At 47.2% G+C, this 17,162-nt stretch overlaps 22 non-coding genes across 22 annotated transcripts; all 22 read right to left on the bottom strand.

The window, feature by feature from the left end:
- Positions 1 to 1,530: 1,530 nt before the first annotated feature.
- trnar-acg (transfer RNA arginine (anticodon ACG)) lies at positions 1,531 to 1,603 on the bottom strand. Its single transcript has one exon. It is a non-coding gene; the product is annotated as a tRNA-Arg (tRNA).
- A 692-nt stretch (positions 1,604 to 2,295) lies between these two features.
- trnae-uuc (transfer RNA glutamic acid (anticodon UUC)) lies at positions 2,296 to 2,367 on the bottom strand. The gene has a single exon. It is a non-coding gene; the product is annotated as a tRNA-Glu (tRNA).
- A 347-nt stretch (positions 2,368 to 2,714) lies between these two features.
- trnar-acg (transfer RNA arginine (anticodon ACG)) lies at positions 2,715 to 2,787 on the bottom strand. The gene has a single exon. It is a non-coding gene; the product is annotated as a tRNA-Arg (tRNA).
- A 692-nt stretch (positions 2,788 to 3,479) lies between these two features.
- Positions 3,480 to 3,551, bottom strand: trnae-uuc (transfer RNA glutamic acid (anticodon UUC)). The gene has a single exon. It is a non-coding gene; the product is annotated as a tRNA-Glu (tRNA).
- A 347-nt stretch (positions 3,552 to 3,898) lies between these two features.
- On the bottom strand, positions 3,899 to 3,971 carry trnar-acg (transfer RNA arginine (anticodon ACG)). The gene has a single exon. It is a non-coding gene; the product is annotated as a tRNA-Arg (tRNA).
- Positions 3,972 to 4,663: 692 nt separating this feature from the next.
- trnae-uuc (transfer RNA glutamic acid (anticodon UUC)) lies at positions 4,664 to 4,735 on the bottom strand. The gene has a single exon. It is a non-coding gene; the product is annotated as a tRNA-Glu (tRNA).
- A 347-nt stretch (positions 4,736 to 5,082) lies between these two features.
- Positions 5,083 to 5,155, bottom strand: trnar-acg (transfer RNA arginine (anticodon ACG)). The gene has a single exon. It is a non-coding gene; the product is annotated as a tRNA-Arg (tRNA).
- A 692-nt stretch (positions 5,156 to 5,847) lies between these two features.
- Positions 5,848 to 5,919, bottom strand: trnae-uuc (transfer RNA glutamic acid (anticodon UUC)). The gene has a single exon. It is a non-coding gene; the product is annotated as a tRNA-Glu (tRNA).
- A 347-nt stretch (positions 5,920 to 6,266) lies between these two features.
- trnar-acg (transfer RNA arginine (anticodon ACG)) lies at positions 6,267 to 6,339 on the bottom strand. The gene has a single exon. It is a non-coding gene; the product is annotated as a tRNA-Arg (tRNA).
- Positions 6,340 to 7,031: 692 nt separating this feature from the next.
- trnae-uuc (transfer RNA glutamic acid (anticodon UUC)) lies at positions 7,032 to 7,103 on the bottom strand. The gene has a single exon. It is a non-coding gene; the product is annotated as a tRNA-Glu (tRNA).
- Positions 7,104 to 7,450: 347 nt separating this feature from the next.
- trnar-acg (transfer RNA arginine (anticodon ACG)) lies at positions 7,451 to 7,523 on the bottom strand. Its single transcript has one exon. It is a non-coding gene; the product is annotated as a tRNA-Arg (tRNA).
- A 692-nt stretch (positions 7,524 to 8,215) lies between these two features.
- Positions 8,216 to 8,287, bottom strand: trnae-uuc (transfer RNA glutamic acid (anticodon UUC)). Its single transcript has one exon. It is a non-coding gene; the product is annotated as a tRNA-Glu (tRNA).
- Positions 8,288 to 8,634: 347 nt separating this feature from the next.
- Positions 8,635 to 8,707, bottom strand: trnar-acg (transfer RNA arginine (anticodon ACG)). Its single transcript has one exon. It is a non-coding gene; the product is annotated as a tRNA-Arg (tRNA).
- Positions 8,708 to 9,399: 692 nt separating this feature from the next.
- Positions 9,400 to 9,471, bottom strand: trnae-uuc (transfer RNA glutamic acid (anticodon UUC)). Its single transcript has one exon. It is a non-coding gene; the product is annotated as a tRNA-Glu (tRNA).
- Positions 9,472 to 9,818: 347 nt separating this feature from the next.
- On the bottom strand, positions 9,819 to 9,891 carry trnar-acg (transfer RNA arginine (anticodon ACG)). Its single transcript has one exon. It is a non-coding gene; the product is annotated as a tRNA-Arg (tRNA).
- A 692-nt stretch (positions 9,892 to 10,583) lies between these two features.
- On the bottom strand, positions 10,584 to 10,655 carry trnae-uuc (transfer RNA glutamic acid (anticodon UUC)). The gene has a single exon. It is a non-coding gene; the product is annotated as a tRNA-Glu (tRNA).
- Positions 10,656 to 11,002: 347 nt separating this feature from the next.
- trnar-acg (transfer RNA arginine (anticodon ACG)) lies at positions 11,003 to 11,075 on the bottom strand. The gene has a single exon. It is a non-coding gene; the product is annotated as a tRNA-Arg (tRNA).
- Positions 11,076 to 11,767: 692 nt separating this feature from the next.
- On the bottom strand, positions 11,768 to 11,839 carry trnae-uuc (transfer RNA glutamic acid (anticodon UUC)). Its single transcript has one exon. It is a non-coding gene; the product is annotated as a tRNA-Glu (tRNA).
- A 347-nt stretch (positions 11,840 to 12,186) lies between these two features.
- Positions 12,187 to 12,259, bottom strand: trnar-acg (transfer RNA arginine (anticodon ACG)). The gene has a single exon. It is a non-coding gene; the product is annotated as a tRNA-Arg (tRNA).
- Positions 12,260 to 12,945: 686 nt separating this feature from the next.
- On the bottom strand, positions 12,946 to 13,017 carry trnae-uuc (transfer RNA glutamic acid (anticodon UUC)). Its single transcript has one exon. It is a non-coding gene; the product is annotated as a tRNA-Glu (tRNA).
- Positions 13,018 to 13,364: 347 nt separating this feature from the next.
- trnar-acg (transfer RNA arginine (anticodon ACG)) lies at positions 13,365 to 13,437 on the bottom strand. Its single transcript has one exon. It is a non-coding gene; the product is annotated as a tRNA-Arg (tRNA).
- Positions 13,438 to 14,129: 692 nt separating this feature from the next.
- trnae-uuc (transfer RNA glutamic acid (anticodon UUC)) lies at positions 14,130 to 14,201 on the bottom strand. Its single transcript has one exon. It is a non-coding gene; the product is annotated as a tRNA-Glu (tRNA).
- Between the last annotated feature and the right edge of the window lie 2,961 nt (positions 14,202 to 17,162).

Raw genomic sequence — 17,162 nt, 5'->3', positions numbered from 1 at the left:
TAAATAAAGTTCTATGTGATAATGAATGATAATGTATGTTGAGAGAGAGAGAGAGAGAGAGAAATAAATAGACCGAAACATAGACCGAAACATTTAAGAAGATTTTATTGTACAGTGGTTAATTGTTAAAAGAGCTGTGTGTCTATTTTAAAGAACTCTAATATAAATGTTTTATGGCTTTTCATGTGTCATCTGCTGGATAAATGCCTGTATAACAAATACCAAAAAACAGATTTTTTTCTTTTTGTGATTAGAATTTATTATTCATTCATTCATCTTCTACCGCTTATCCGAACTACCTCGGGTCACGGGGAGCCTGTGCCTACCTCAGGCGTCATAGGGCATCAAGGCAGGATACACCCTGGACAGAGTGCCAACCCATCGCAGGACACACACACACACTCATTCACTCACGCAATCACACACTAGGGACAGTTTTCCAGAGATGCCAATCAACCTACCATTCATGTCTTTGGACCGGGGGAGGAAACCGGAGTACCCGGAGGAAACCCCCGAGGCACGGGGAGAACATGCAAACTCCACACACACAAGGTGGAGGCAGTAATCGTACCCCGACCCTGGAGGTGTGAGGCGAGCATGCTAACCACTAAGCCACCGTGCCCCCCGACATAGTAAATTAAAGACATATAATTGAAAATAACACGGTTGGCAATATAGGATTGTGCACTATCTAAAAATTTTAAGTAAATATGAAAAATATACATGCAAAATCTCAGCACTATGATAGTCAAGAGAAATCTGGCAGATTAATCACTCACTAGTTTCAATATAATATACAAGTAAAATATGATTTTAAACCCCTTTCACTGGCCCCTTAATTTAGTGAACTCCTACTTACAACTGACAAGGGGCTAACAGTCAGAAGCCATGCTTAAGTTTGTTTGAGATTGAAATGTGAGGAGGAACATCCAATGCCATGACCCGGATTTGAAACTGAGTTGCTGCAGGCACAACACAGAGTACTTACCATATTACGATCACGGCAGTACATGCAACTGGGCCCAGCAAGAGGGCAGCTGCTATAAGTAACAAAAAATGTGGTGAACGTCTCACTAGTTTTGCCAGTGATCCAAAAGAGCCAAGTTCCCATATTGAGAGTCAAACCTGAGCAAAAACCAGGAATCCTGACTGCTATGCCATATGGGACTCTAATTGCTGGCAAAGGCCACATCTGGAAGGCAGTGAAGAAACCGGAATGGTTCCAGGGCCGGTGCAGGCTGGCAATTTAGTCTGCCAGTAGGCAGTTTGACCTACATCGCTGCCGACATGCTGTATTGACATCACTGCATGGCTCGAACCTGGGCCGGATTGCAGAGCACAATGGACTCAGCTTTCACAGCACTGCGAGTGTCCAGCAACTCGAAGGGTGGGATTGTAAACCGGTGAAGTAACCAGCGTACTGGCCACTACAGGACCGTCTGCATTTCAGGGATTACTAGAGCTGTTACTGTGCCTGAAATGAAGTTGCTAGAGACTGTTGCACACCTCTGGACTTGTCTAAAACTAAGCCGAGCCAGCCAGGAGTCGAACCTGGAATCTCCTGATCCGTAGTCAGACGCGTTATCCATTGCGCCACTGGCCCACAGGATCTTCAGGGAAGCGTGTTTCATCCTGAAAAAGGGCCAACAAACAGAAGCCATGCTTAAGTCTAGCATTGGAATGTGAAAATCCAATGCCGTGACCCGGATTCGGACCGGGGTTGCTGCGGCCACAACGCAGAGTACTAACCACTATACGATCACGGCACACCACGCACCTGGCCGTGGGAAGGGGCCGGCTGCTATACCTAGGGCTGTAAGTACTGGCCCCTATCGGCTTGGAGTAGAGACAGAATTGGCATTTTGTTTATAAATGATCGCATTAGCGGTAGCTGTTTTTAACGCTCTGTTGAGAGACGAAAAGATTCACATCCAATCTAGGCCTACTGTGCTTAAAAAAAAGAAGATTCTGTAAACCATACACACTGCATGTTTGCTCCTAGTGACATTGGAACCGACATTCACACACAACAGAGAGAGAGAAAAAAACACAGAGAGTTCATCTCAGTTAATCAACATGCTTAAGTATGATTTAGATTAATGAATGCATTATGAAAATAGATTTCCTTACGTAATGCTTTGGGCAATGAATAAAAAAAAGAAGCACAGACTATTGCTCACTGCAACGAGTGAACGTTTGCACATTCCGTTAAAGCTCACGGGTCTCCCGATCGTTAGTAACTAATGGATGTGGTGAACGTCTCGCAGGTTCTGCCAGCGACCCAAAAGAGTCAAGTTCCCATACCGGGAGTCGAACCCGGGCCGCCTGGGTGAAAACCAGGAATCCTGACCGCTAGACCATATGGGACGCCGGTTGCTGGCAAAGGCCACTTCTGGAAGGGGGTGAAGAAACCGGAACGGTTCCATGGCAGGTGTGGGCCGGCAATTTAGTCTGCCAGTAGGCGGTTTGAGCTCCCTCGCTGTCGACATGCTGTATCAACAAGATCCTAGCATTGCAGAGCACAATGGACTCAGCTTTCACAGCACTGCGAGTGTCCAGCAACTCGAAGGATGGGATTGTAAACCCGGTGAAGTAACCAGCGTACTGGCCACTACAGGACCGTCTGCATTTCAGGGATTACTAGAGCTGTTACTGTGCCTGAAATGAAGTTGCTAGAGACTGTTGCACACCTCTGGACTTGTCTAAAACTAAGCCGAGCCAGCCAGGAGTCGAACCTGGAATCTCCTGATCCGTAGTCAGACGCGTTATCCATTGCGCCACTGGCCCACAGGATCTTCAGGGAAGCGTGTTTCATCCTGAAAAAGGGCCAACAAACAGAAGCCATGCTTAAGTCTAGCATTGGAATGTGAAAATCCAATGCCGTGACCCGGATTCGGACCGGGGTTGCTGCGGCCACAACGCAGAGTACTAACCACTATACGATCACGGCACACCACGCACCTGGCCGTGGGAAGGGGCCGGCTGCTATACCTAGGGCTGTAAGTACTGGCCCCTATCGGCTTGGAGTAGAGACAGAATTGGCATTTTGTTTATAAATGATCGCATTAGCGGTAGCTGTTTTTAACGCTCTGTTGAGAGACGAAAAGATTCACATCCAATCTAGGCCTACTGTGCTTAAAAAAAAGAAGATTCTGTAAACCATACACACTGCATGTTTGCTCCTAGTGACATTGGAACCGACATTCACACACAACAGAGAGAGAGAAAAAAACACAGAGAGTTCATCTCAGTTAATCAACATGCTTAAGTATGATTTAGATTAATGAATGCATTATGAAAATAGATTTCCTTACGTAATGCTTTGGGCAATGAATAAAAAAAAGAAGCACAGACTATTGCTCACTGCAACGAGTGAACGTTTGCACATTCCGTTAAAGCTCACGGGTCTCCCGATCGTTAGTAACTAATGGATGTGGTGAACGTCTCGCAGGTTCTGCCAGCGACCCAAAAGAGTCAAGTTCCCATACCGGGAGTCGAACCCGGGCCGCCTGGGTGAAAACCAGGAATCCTGACCGCTAGACCATATGGGACGCCGGTTGCTGGCAAAGGCCACTTCTGGAAGGGGGTGAAGAAACCGGAACGGTTCCATGGCAGGTGTGGGCCGGCAATTTAGTCTGCCAGTAGGCGGTTTGAGCTCCCTCGCTGTCGACATGCTGTATCAACAAGATCCTAGCATTGCAGAGCACAATGGACTCAGCTTTCACAGCACTGCGAGTGTCCAGCAACTCGAAGGATGGGATTGTAAACCCGGTGAAGTAACCAGCGTACTGGCCACTACAGGACCGTCTGCATTTCAGGGATTACTAGAGCTGTTACTGTGCCTGAAATGAAGTTGCTAGAGACTGTTGCACACCTCTGGACTTGTCTAAAACTAAGCCGAGCCAGCCAGGAGTCGAACCTGGAATCTCCTGATCCGTAGTCAGACGCGTTATCCATTGCGCCACTGGCCCACAGGATCTTCAGGGAAGCGTGTTTCATCCTGAAAAAGGGCCAACAAACAGAAGCCATGCTTAAGTCTAGCATTGGAATGTGAAAATCCAATGCCGTGACCCGGATTCGGACCGGGGTTGCTGCGGCCACAACGCAGAGTACTAACCACTATACGATCACGGCACACCACGCACCTGGCCGTGGGAAGGGGCCGGCTGCTATACCTAGGGCTGTAAGTACTGGCCCCTATCGGCTTGGAGTAGAGACAGAATTGGCATTTTGTTTATAAATGATCGCATTAACGGTAGCTGTTTTTAACGCTCTGTTGAGAGACGAAAAGATTCACATCCAATCTAGGCCTACTGTGCTTAAAAAAAAGAAGATTCTGTAAACCATACACACTGCATGTTTGCTCCTAGTGACATTGGAACCGACATTCACACACAACAGAGAGAGAGAAAAAAACACAGAGAGTTCATCTCAGTTAATCAACATGCTTAAGTATGATTTAGATTAATGAATGCATTATGAAAATAGATTTCCTTACGTAATGCTTTGGGCAATGAATAAAAAAAAGAAGCACAGACTATTGCTCACTGCAACGAGTGAACGTTTGCACATTCCGTTAAAGCTCACGGGTCTCCCGATCGTTAGTAACTAATGGATGTGGTGAACGTCTCGCAGGTTCTGCCAGCGACCCAAAAGAGTCAAGTTCCCATACCGGGAGTCGAACCCGGGCCGCCTGGGTGAAAACCAGGAATCCTGACCGCTAGACCATATGGGACGCCGGTTGCTGGCAAAGGCCACTTCTGGAAGGGGGTGAAGAAACCGGAACGGTTCCATGGCAGGTGTGGGCCGGCAATTTAGTCTGCCAGTAGGCGGTTTGAGCTCCCTCGCTGTCGACATGCTGTATCAACAAGATCCTAGCATTGCAGAGCACAATGGACTCAGCTTTCACAGCACTGCGAGTGTCCAGCAACTCGAAGGATGGGATTGTAAACCCGGTGAAGTAACCAGCGTACTGGCCACTACAGGACCGTCTGCATTTCAGGGATTACTAGAGCTGTTACTGTGCCTGAAATGAAGTTGCTAGAGACTGTTGCACACCTCTGGACTTGTCTAAAACTAAGCCGAGCCAGCCAGGAGTCGAACCTGGAATCTCCTGATCCGTAGTCAGACGCGTTATCCATTGCGCCACTGGCCCACAGGATCTTCAGGGAAGCGTGTTTCATCCTGAAAAAGGGCCAACAAACAGAAGCCATGCTTAAGTCTAGCATTGGAATGTGAAAATCCAATGCCGTGACCCGGATTCGGACCGGGGTTGCTGCGGCCACAACGCAGAGTACTAACCACTATACGATCACGGCACACCACGCACCTGGCCGTGGGAAGGGGCCGGCTGCTATACCTAGGGCTGTAAGTACTGGCCCCTATCGGCTTGGAGTAGAGACAGAATTGGCATTTTGTTTATAAATGATCGCATTAGCGGTAGCTGTTTTTAACGCTCTGTTGAGAGACGAAAAGATTCACATCCAATCTAGGCCTACTGTGCTTAAAAAAAAGAAGATTCTGTAAACCATACACACTGCATGTTTGCTCCTAGTGACATTGGAACCGACATTCACACACAACAGAGAGAGAGAAAAAAACACAGAGAGTTCATCTCAGTTAATCAACATGCTTAAGTATGATTTAGATTAATGAATGCATTATGAAAATAGATTTCCTTACGTAATGCTTTGGGCAATGAATAAAAAAAAGAAGCACAGACTATTGCTCACTGCAACGAGTGAACGTTTGCACATTCCGTTAAAGCTCACGGGTCTCCCGATCGTTAGTAACTAATGGATGTGGTGAACGTCTCGCAGGTTCTGCCAGCGACCCAAAAGAGTCAAGTTCCCATACCGGGAGTCGAACCCGGGCCGCCTGGGTGAAAACCAGGAATCCTGACCGCTAGACCATATGGGACGCCGGTTGCTGGCAAAGGCCACTTCTGGAAGGGGGTGAAGAAACCGGAACGGTTCCATGGCAGGTGTGGGCCGGCAATTTAGTCTGCCAGTAGGCGGTTTGAGCTCCCTCGCTGTCGACATGCTGTATCAACAAGATCCTAGCATTGCAGAGCACAATGGACTCAGCTTTCACAGCACTGCGAGTGTCCAGCAACTCGAAGGATGGGATTGTAAACCCGGTGAAGTAACCAGCGTACTGGCCACTACAGGACCGTCTGCATTTCAGGGATTACTAGAGCTGTTACTGTGCCTGAAATGAAGTTGCTAGAGACTGTTGCACACCTCTGGACTTGTCTAAAACTAAGCCGAGCCAGCCAGGAGTCGAACCTGGAATCTCCTGATCCGTAGTCAGACGCGTTATCCATTGCGCCACTGGCCCACAGGATCTTCAGGGAAGCGTGTTTCATCCTGAAAAAGGGCCAACAAACAGAAGCCATGCTTAAGTCTAGCATTGGAATGTGAAAATCCAATGCCGTGACCCGGATTCGGACCGGGGTTGCTGCGGCCACAACGCAGAGTACTAACCACTATACGATCACGGCACACCACGCACCTGGCCGTGGGAAGGGGCCGGCTGCTATACCTAGGGCTGTAAGTACTGGCCCCTATCGGCTTGGAGTAGAGACAGAATTGGCATTTTGTTTATAAATGATCGCATTAGCGGTAGCTGTTTTTAACGCTCTGTTGAGAGACGAAAAGATTCACATCCAATCTAGGCCTACTGTGCTTAAAAAAAAGAAGATTCTGTAAACCATACACACTGCATGTTTGCTCCTAGTGACATTGGAACCGACATTCACACACAACAGAGAGAGAGAAAAAAACACAGAGAGTTCATCTCAGTTAATCAACATGCTTAAGTATGATTTAGATTAATGAATGCATTATGAAAATAGATTTCCTTACGTAATGCTTTGGGCAATGAATAAAAAAAAGAAGCACAGACTATTGCTCACTGCAACGAGTGAACGTTTGCACATTCCGTTAAAGCTCACGGGTCTCCCGATCGTTAGTAACTAATGGATGTGGTGAACGTCTCGCAGGTTCTGCCAGCGACCCAAAAGAGTCAAGTTCCCATACCGGGAGTCGAACCCGGGCCGCCTGGGTGAAAACCAGGAATCCTGACCGCTAGACCATATGGGACGCCGGTTGCTGGCAAAGGCCACTTCTGGAAGGGGGTGAAGAAACCGGAACGGTTCCATGGCAGGTGTGGGCCGGCAATTTAGTCTGCCAGTAGGCGGTTTGAGCTCCCTCGCTGTCGACATGCTGTATCAACAAGATCCTAGCATTGCAGAGCACAATGGACTCAGCTTTCACAGCACTGCGAGTGTCCAGCAACTCGAAGGATGGGATTGTAAACCCGGTGAAGTAACCAGCGTACTGGCCACTACAGGACCGTCTGCATTTCAGGGATTACTAGAGCTGTTACTGTGCCTGAAATGAAGTTGCTAGAGACTGTTGCACACCTCTGGACTTGTCTAAAACTAAGCCGAGCCAGCCAGGAGTCGAACCTGGAATCTCCTGATCCGTAGTCAGACGCGTTATCCATTGCGCCACTGGCCCACAGGATCTTCAGGGAAGCGTGTTTCATCCTGAAAAAGGGCCAACAAACAGAAGCCATGCTTAAGTCTAGCATTGGAATGTGAAAATCCAATGCCGTGACCCGGATTCGGACCGGGGTTGCTGCGGCCACAACGCAGAGTACTAACCACTATACGATCACGGCACACCACGCACCTGGCCGTGGGAAGGGGCCGGCTGCTATACCTAGGGCTGTAAGTACTGGCCCCTATCGGCTTGGAGTAGAGACAGAATTGGCATTTTGTTTATAAATGATCGCATTAACGGTAGCTGTTTTTAACGCTCTGTTGAGAGACGAAAAGATTCACATCCAATCTAGGCCTACTGTGCTTAAAAAAAAGAAGATTCTGTAAACCATACACACTGCATGTTTGCTCCTAGTGACATTGGAACCGACATTCACACACAACAGAGAGAGAGAAAAAAACACAGAGAGTTCATCTCAGTTAATCAACATGCTTAAGTATGATTTAGATTAATGAATGCATTATGAAAATAGATTTCCTTACGTAATGCTTTGGGCAATGAATAAAAAAAAGAAGCACAGACTATTGCTCACTGCAACGAGTGAACGTTTGCACATTCCGTTAAAGCTCACGGGTCTCCCGATCGTTAGTAACTAATGGATGTGGTGAACGTCTCGCAGGTTCTGCCAGCGACCCAAAAGAGTCAAGTTCCCATACCGGGAGTCGAACCCGGGCCGCCTGGGTGAAAACCAGGAATCCTGACCGCTAGACCATATGGGACGCCGGTTGCTGGCAAAGGCCACTTCTGGAAGGGGGTGAAGAAACCGGAACGGTTCCATGGCAGGTGTGGGCCGGCAATTTAGTCTGCCAGTAGGCGGTTTGAGCTCCCTCGCTGTCGACATGCTGTATCAACAAGATCCTAGCATTGCAGAGCACAATGGACTCAGCTTTCACAGCACTGCGAGTGTCCAGCAACTCGAAGGATGGGATTGTAAACCCGGTGAAGTAACCAGCGTACTGGCCACTACAGGACCGTCTGCATTTCAGGGATTACTAGAGCTGTTACTGTGCCTGAAATGAAGTTGCTAGAGACTGTTGCACACCTCTGGACTTGTCTAAAACTAAGCCGAGCCAGCCAGGAGTCGAACCTGGAATCTCCTGATCCGTAGTCAGACGCGTTATCCATTGCGCCACTGGCCCACAGGATCTTCAGGGAAGCGTGTTTCATCCTGAAAAAGGGCCAACAAACAGAAGCCATGCTTAAGTCTAGCATTGGAATGTGAAAATCCAATGCCGTGACCCGGATTCGGACCGGGGTTGCTGCGGCCACAACGCAGAGTACTAACCACTATACGATCACGGCACACCACGCACCTGGCCGTGGGAAGGGGCCGGCTGCTATACCTAGGGCTGTAAGTACTGGCCCCTATCGGCTTGGAGTAGAGACAGAATTGGCATTTTGTTTATAAATGATCGCATTAGCGGTAGCTGTTTTTAACGCTCTGTTGAGAGACGAAAAGATTCACATCCAATCTAGGCCTACTGTGCTTAAAAAAAAGAAGATTCTGTAAACCATACACACTGCATGTTTGCTCCTAGTGACATTGGAACCGACATTCACACACAACAGAGAGAGAGAAAAAAACACAGAGAGTTCATCTCAGTTAATCAACATGCTTAAGTATGATTTAGATTAATGAATGCATTATGAAAATAGATTTCCTTACGTAATGCTTTGGGCAATGAATAAAAAAAAGAAGCACAGACTATTGCTCACTGCAACGAGTGAACGTTTGCACATTCCGTTAAAGCTCACGGGTCTCCCGATCGTTAGTAACTAATGGATGTGGTGAACGTCTCGCAGGTTCTGCCAGCGACCCAAAAGAGTCAAGTTCCCATACCGGGAGTCGAACCCGGGCCGCCTGGGTGAAAACCAGGAATCCTGACCGCTAGACCATATGGGACGCCGGTTGCTGGCAAAGGCCACTTCTGGAAGGGGGTGAAGAAACCGGAACGGTTCCATGGCAGGTGTGGGCCGGCAATTTAGTCTGCCAGTAGGCGGTTTGAGCTCCCTCGCTGTCGACATGCTGTATCAACAAGATCCTAGCATTGCAGAGCACAATGGACTCAGCTTTCACAGCACTGCGAGTGTCCAGCAACTCGAAGGATGGGATTGTAAACCCGGTGAAGTAACCAGCGTACTGGCCACTACAGGACCGTCTGCATTTCAGGGATTACTAGAGCTGTTACTGTGCCTGAAATGAAGTTGCTAGAGACTGTTGCACACCTCTGGACTTGTCTAAAACTAAGCCGAGCCAGCCAGGAGTCGAACCTGGAATCTCCTGATCCGTAGTCAGACGCGTTATCCATTGCGCCACTGGCCCACAGGATCTTCAGGGAAGCGTGTTTCATCCTGAAAAAGGGCCAACAAACAGAAGCCATGCTTAAGTCTAGCATTGGAATGTGAAAATCCAATGCCGTGACCCGGATTCGGACCGGGGTTGCTGCGGCCACAACGCAGAGTACTAACCACTATACGATCACGGCACACCACGCACCTGGCCGTGGGAAGGGGCCGGCTGCTATACCTAGGGCTGTAAGTACTGGCCCCTATCGGCTTGGAGTAGAGACAGAATTGGCATTTTGTTTATAAATGATCGCATTAACGGTAGCTGTTTTTAACGCTCTGTTGAGAGACGAAAAGATTCACATCCAATCTAGGCCTACTGTGCTTAAAAAAAAGAAGATTCTGTAAACCATACACACTGCATGTTTGCTCCTAGTGACATTGGAACCGACATTCACACACAACAGAGAGAGAGAAAAAAACACAGAGAGTTCATCTCAGTTAATCAACATGCTTAAGTATGATTTAGATTAATGAATGCATTATGAAAATAGATTTCCTTACGTAATGCTTTGGGCAATGAATAAAAAAAAGAAGCACAGACTATTGCTCACTGCAACGAGTGAACGTTTGCACATTCCGTTAAAGCTCACGGGTCTCCCGATCGTTAGTAACTAATGGATGTGGTGAACGTCTCGCAGGTTCTGCCAGCGACCCAAAAGAGTCAAGTTCCCATACCGGGAGTCGAACCCGGGCCGCCTGGGTGAAAACCAGGAATCCTGACCGCTAGACCATATGGGACGCCGGTTGCTGGCAAAGGCCACTTCTGGAAGGGGGTGAAGAAACCGGAACGGTTCCATGGCAGGTGTGGGCCGGCAATTTAGTCTGCCAGTAGGCGGTTTGAGCTCCCTCGCTGTCGACATGCTGTATCAACAAGATCCTAGCATTGCAGAGCACAATGGACTCAGCTTTCACAGCACTGCGAGTGTCCAGCAACTCGAAGGATGGGATTGTAAACCCGGTGAAGTAACCAGCGTACTGGCCACTACAGGACCGTCTGCATTTCAGGGATTACTAGAGCTGTTACTGTGCCTGAAATGAAGTTGCTAGAGACTGTTGCACACCTCTGGACTTGTCTAAAACTAAGCCGAGCCAGCCAGGAGTCGAACCTGGAATCTCCTGATCCGTAGTCAGACGCGTTATCCATTGCGCCACTGGCCCACAGGATCTTCAGGGAAGCGTGTTTCATCCTGAAAAAGGGCCAACAAACAGAAGCCATGCTTAAGTCTAGCATTGGAATGTGAAAATCCAATGCCGTGACCCGGATTCGGACCGGGGTTGCTGCGGCCACAACGCAGAGTACTAACCACTATACGATCACGGCACACCACGCACCTGGCCGTGGGAAGGGGCCGGCTGCTATACCTAGGGCTGTAAGTACTGGCCCCTATCGGCTTGGAGTAGAGACAGAATTGGCATTTTGTTTATAAATGATCGCATTAGCGGTAGCTGTTTTTAACGCTCTGTTGAGAGACGAAAAGATTCACATCCAATCTAGGCCTACTGTGCTTAAAAAAAAGAAGATTCTGTAAACCATACACACTGCATGTTTGCTCCTAGTGACATTGGAACCGACATTCACACACAACAGAGAGAGAGAAAAAAACACAGAGAGTTCATCTCAGTTAATCAACATGCTTAAGTATGATTTAGATTAATGAATGCATTATGAAAATAGATTTCCTTACGTAATGCTTTGGGCAATGAATAAAAAAAAGAAGCACAGACTATTGCTCACTGCAACGAGTGAACGTTTGCACATTCCGTTAAAGCTCACGGGTCTCCCGATCGTTAGTAACTAATGGATGTGGTGAACGTCTCGCAGGTTCTGCCAGCGACCCAAAAGAGTCAAGTTCCCATACCGGGAGTCGAACCCGGGCCGCCTGGGTGAAAACCAGGAATCCTGACCGCTAGACCATATGGGACGCCGGTTGCTGGCAAAGGCCACTTCTGGAAGGGGGTGAAGAAACCGGAACGGTTCCATGGCAGGTGTGGGCCGGCAATTTAGTCTGCCAGTAGGCGGTTTGAGCTCCCTCGCTGTCGACATGCTGTATCAACAAGATCCTAGCATTGCAGAGCACAATGGACTCAGCTTTCACAGCACTGCGAGTGTCCAGCAACTCGAAGGATGGGATTGTAAACCCGGTGAAGTAACCAGCGTACTGGCCACTACAGGACCGTCTGCATTTCAGGGATTACTAGAGCTGTTACTGTGCCTGAAATGAAGTTGCTAGAGACTGTTGCACACCTCTGGACTTGTCTAAAACTAAGCCGAGCCAGCCAGGAGTCGAACCTGGAATCTCCTGATCCGTAGTCAGACGCGTTATCCATTGCGCCACTGGCCCACAGGATCTTCAGGGAAGCGTGTTTCATCCTGAAAAAGGGCCAACAAACAGAAGCCATGCTTAAGTCTAGCATTGGAATGTGAAAATCCAATGCCGTGACCCGGATTCGGACCGGGGTTGCTGCGGCCACAACGCAGAGTACTAACCACTATACGATCACGGCACACCACGCACCTGGCCGTGGGAAGGGGCCGGCTGCTATACCTAGGGCTGTAAGTACTGGCCCCTATCGGCTTGGAGTAGAGACAGAATTGGCATTTTGTTTATAAATGATCGCATTAGCGGTAGCTGTTTTTAACGCTCTGTTGAGAGACGAAAAGATTCACATCCAATCTAGGCCTACTGTGCTTAAAAAAAAGAAGATTCTGTAAACCATACACACTGCATGTTTGCTCCTAGTGACATTGGAACCGACATTCACACACAACAGAGAGAGAGAAAAAAACACAGAGAGTTCATCTCAGTTAATCAACATGCTTAAGTATGATTTAGATTAATGAATGCATTATGAAAATAGATTTCCTTACGTAATGCTTTGGGCAATGAATAAAAAAAAGAAGCACAGACTATTGCCAACGAGTGAACGTTTGCACATTCCGTTAAAGCTCACGGGTCTCCCGATCGTTAGTAACTAATGGATGTGGTGAACGTCTCGCAGGTTCTGCCAGCGACCCAAAAGAGTCAAGTTCCCATACCGGGAGTCGAACCCGGGCCGCCTGGGTGAAAACCAGGAATCCTGACCGCTAGACCATATGGGACGCCGGTTGCTGGCAAAGGCCACTTCTGGAAGGGGGTGAAGAAACCGGAACGGTTCCATGGCAGGTGTGGGCCGGCAATTTAGTCTGCCAGTAGGCGGTTTGAGCTCCCTCGCTGTCGACATGCTGTATCAACAAGATCCTAGCATTGCAGAGCACAATGGACTCAGCTTTCACAGCACTGCGAGTGTCCAGCAACTCGAAGGATGGGATTGTAAACCCGGTGAAGTAACCAGCGTACTGGCCACTACAGGACCGTCTGCATTTCAGGGATTACTAGAGCTGTTACTGTGCCTGAAATGAAGTTGCTAGAGACTGTTGCACACCTCTGGACTTGTCTAAAACTAAGCCGAGCCAGCCAGGAGTCGAACCTGGAATCTCCTGATCCGTAGTCAGACGCGTTATCCATTGCGCCACTGGCCCACAGGATCTTCAGGGAAGCGTGTTTCATCCTGAAAAAGGGCCAACAAACAGAAGCCATGCTTAAGTCTAGCATTGGAATGTGAAAATCCAATGCCGTGACCCGGATTCGGACCGGGGTTGCTGCGGCCACAACGCAGAGTACTAACCACTATACGATCACGGCACACCACGCACCTGGCCGTGGGAAGGGGCCGGCTGCTATACCTAGGGCTGTAAGTACTGGCCCCTATCGGCTTGGAGTAGAGACAGAATTGGCATTTTGTTTATAAATGATCGCATTAGCGGTAGCTGTTTTTAACGCTCTGTTGAGAGACGAAAAGATTCACATCCAATCTAGGCCTACTGTGCTTAAAAAAAAGAAGATTCTGTAAACCATACACACTGCATGTTTGCTCCTAGTGACATTGGAACCGACATTCACACACAACAGAGAGAGAGAAAAAAACACAGAGAGTTCATCTCAGTTAATCAACATGCTTAAGTATGATTTAGATTAATGAATGCATTATGAAAATAGATTTCCTTACGTAATGCTTTGGGCAATGAATAAAAAAAAGAAGCACAGACTATTGCTCACTGCAACGAGTGAACGTTTGCACATTCCGTTAAAGCTCACGGGTCTCCCGATCGTTAGTAACTAATGGATGTGGTGAACGTCTCGCAGGTTCTGCCAGCGACCCAAAAGAGTCAAGTTCCCATACCGGGAGTCGAACCCGGGCCGCCTGGGTGAAAACCAGGAATCCTGACCGCTAGACCATATGGGACGCCGGTTGCTGGCAAAGGCCACTTCTGGAAGGGGGTGAAGAAACCGGAACGGTTCCATGGCAGGTGTGGGCCGGCAATTTAGTCTGCCAGTAGGCGGTTTGAGCTCCCTCGCTGTCGACATGCTGTATCAACAAGATCCTAGCATTGCAGAGCACAATGGACTCAGCTTTCACAGCACTGCGAGTGTCCAGCAACTCGAAGGATGGGATTGTAAACCCGGTGAAGTACACACCTCTGTGAGTGACAGGTGGGAGTGGTTAAGTCCCACCCTCTCACATGCTCTGGATGACAGAGAGACCACTTTTTTGGCTGTGGGAAAGTTCATTAGAGACTAGTATAAATGTGTTATTAATGTTTCTCTGTGCTTTGCTCTGAAATTAACCAAACACTGTAGTGCAGCAGGATTCAGACCTGCTTTAGGTGGTATGACAGAGCTGACAAACAGCATCCTCATACTTATTTAACCATACCCATTTACCAATTTCCTTGTCTACAGTTCACTCAGCACTGTAAACATCTCGAGTATAATCATGTCTACTCAGATATATATTATTGCCACTCTTAGAACAGATTTCTGTATTCTTTTAGTGTAATATTGCATTAAAAGAATAAAGAAATTAGCTAAGATGAGCTAAGGCATGTTTTTTTATATATTTAATACATTTTCACTTTTACGTTTAGTTCGCTTAACCCTGGAAGTTGCAACTGAATTCATTTGATGTAGCGGTCTGTGGAAAACCTGACAGTATTTCTATTGTCTTAACACTGAATACGAACGCATTGCTGACAAACCGGATGTGGTTTCTGGCTCGTGTTGAACAGTACTGTGTGAAGGAGGTGTGTGTGGTATGCAGTACGCCCAGGTCTAGAGTAAACAGCACGAGAACATCTTTGAGATCAACAGCATTGGTAAGATAACTGTTCATATCAGTTTTAAATCTATTCCTTTGTCTGGAATCTAAAAGACAGTCTCTGTTCTAGAATGTTAGCTCTTTACACAGACGCTCAGACATATTACTACATTAGAGGTTCTAGAAGTTTTTGTAAATGTTCAGTTTCCTAGAATGTAAGAAGTTACAGTAATACACTAGATGGGCAAAAATCAGGCAGTGTTTGATGTTCTAGAATGGTACGTGTGCAAACACAGACAATGTTAGGAGTCTCTAAATGCTATGGATGGATGCTAAATGCTCGAAATGTTGGATATTCTAGAAGTTTGTACATTCTATGCAGCGTGTTCTTGTCAGAACACCCACTGCAGGATGTCGCTGTTGGTTGACTCTGAAGAATATCTAGAGTACACACCTTTGTGAGTGACATGTGGGAGTGGTTAAGTCCCACCCTCTCACATGCTCAGGACGACAGAGAGACCACTTTTTTGGCTGTGGGAAAGTTCATTAGAGCCTTTTATAAATGTGTCATTAAGTCTGAGGTGACTCAGGCAGCAGTGGCAAGGAAAAACTCCCTTAAAATAGTAAGGAAGAAACCTTGAGAGGAACCAGACTCAAAGGGGAGCCCATCCTCATATGGGTGACACTAGAAGGTGTGATTACAAATATACAGTCAAACAAATGCTATATTGGTGTAAGGATCACATGGAGTTCAGATCTCCTCTTAGTATCACAGAGTCCAACTGGAGCTGGTAGATCTGTAGTTGTCTCTGAATTCTCACAGAGTCGACCTCATCTGAGTGGAGGTCCAAGATCTTCATCACACGGAAGATGATTGGAGCTGGTACAATGTCTGGATGCCTCGGGATGGGTAGAAAGAGAGAAGCAGTGCAGAGGGATTAACATATCTGCTGTTCTTAAAAATGCGCAAGTCTAATGTAATAGTGCACAAGATTAGGGGATGTATTATGTGTACACCTGACTAAAGAGATGGATTTTTAATCTGCTTTTGAACTGGGAAAGTGTGTCTGAGCCCCGAACACTATCAGGAAGACTATTCCAGAGTTTGGGAGCTAAATAAGAAAACGCTCTACCACCTTTAGTGGACTTAAGCCCTATTCGGACGGGATTAGTTTTACGTGGGGACGTATGGGTAAAATAATTATTACCAGAGCTTCTCTGTGATTTTAGTCCCGTCCGAATGTGCCATCTCGGTAATCATTACGGACAATGTCAGTAAAGATTATGGCGACTTTTACCTTCTGTAAAAAGGTCCAGAAAAATTACCTCAGGTAATACTAATCCCGTCCAAATAGACCCGCTGTAAATATGTACGGTAAAATTCCGTCATTTCCTGTTTAAAAGTAGTTTTTGGCGCGTTTTGCAAGCATGGAGGCGCCATGTTGTCTGTTGTCTGATTGCGCACGTAATAACAGGAAGCAACGTCATACGCACATGACGACAAGGAGGTTTCTGTGGTGCGTAAAGCGAGTTACCCCTCCCACTTCTGCTAGTTTTACTGAGATGTCTTGTCTCATGTGAATTGGCCAATTAATATTACAGACGTCCTGACGTAAAACTAATCCTGTCCGAATTGGGCTTTAGATATTCTCGGAACTACCAGAAGTCCTGAGTTTTGTGATCTCAGAGAGCATGAAGGATTGTAACGTGTTAGGAGACTAGTTAGATACGTGGGAGCTAAACCTTTAAGAGCCTTGTATGTAAGTAGCAGTAGTTTGTAATCAATTCTAAACTTAACAGGTAGCCAGTGTAAAGATGATAAAATTGGTGTTATACTTTCTTGTCCTAGTGAGAACTCTGGCAGCTGCATTTTGGACTAACTGTAGCCTATTTATTAAAGATGCAGGACAACCACCTAATAATGCATTACAATAGTCCAGTCTAGAGGTCATGAAAGCATGAACTAGCTTCTCAGCATCAGAGACAGACAGGATGTTTCTCAGCTTGGCAATATTTCTAAGGTGAAAGAAGGCTGTTTTTGTGGTATGGGCGATGTGATTTTCAAAAGACAGGTTGCTGTCTAATATAACCCCTAGGTCTTTCGCTGTC

This window comes from Tachysurus vachellii, chromosome 10, assembly GCF_030014155.1.
Source record: "Tachysurus vachellii isolate PV-2020 chromosome 10, HZAU_Pvac_v1, whole genome shotgun sequence".
In the NCBI taxonomy this organism is placed as follows: Eukaryota; Metazoa; Chordata; class Actinopteri; order Siluriformes; family Bagridae; genus Tachysurus; species Tachysurus vachellii.
This window is presented reverse-complemented; position numbering and strand designations above follow the sequence as displayed.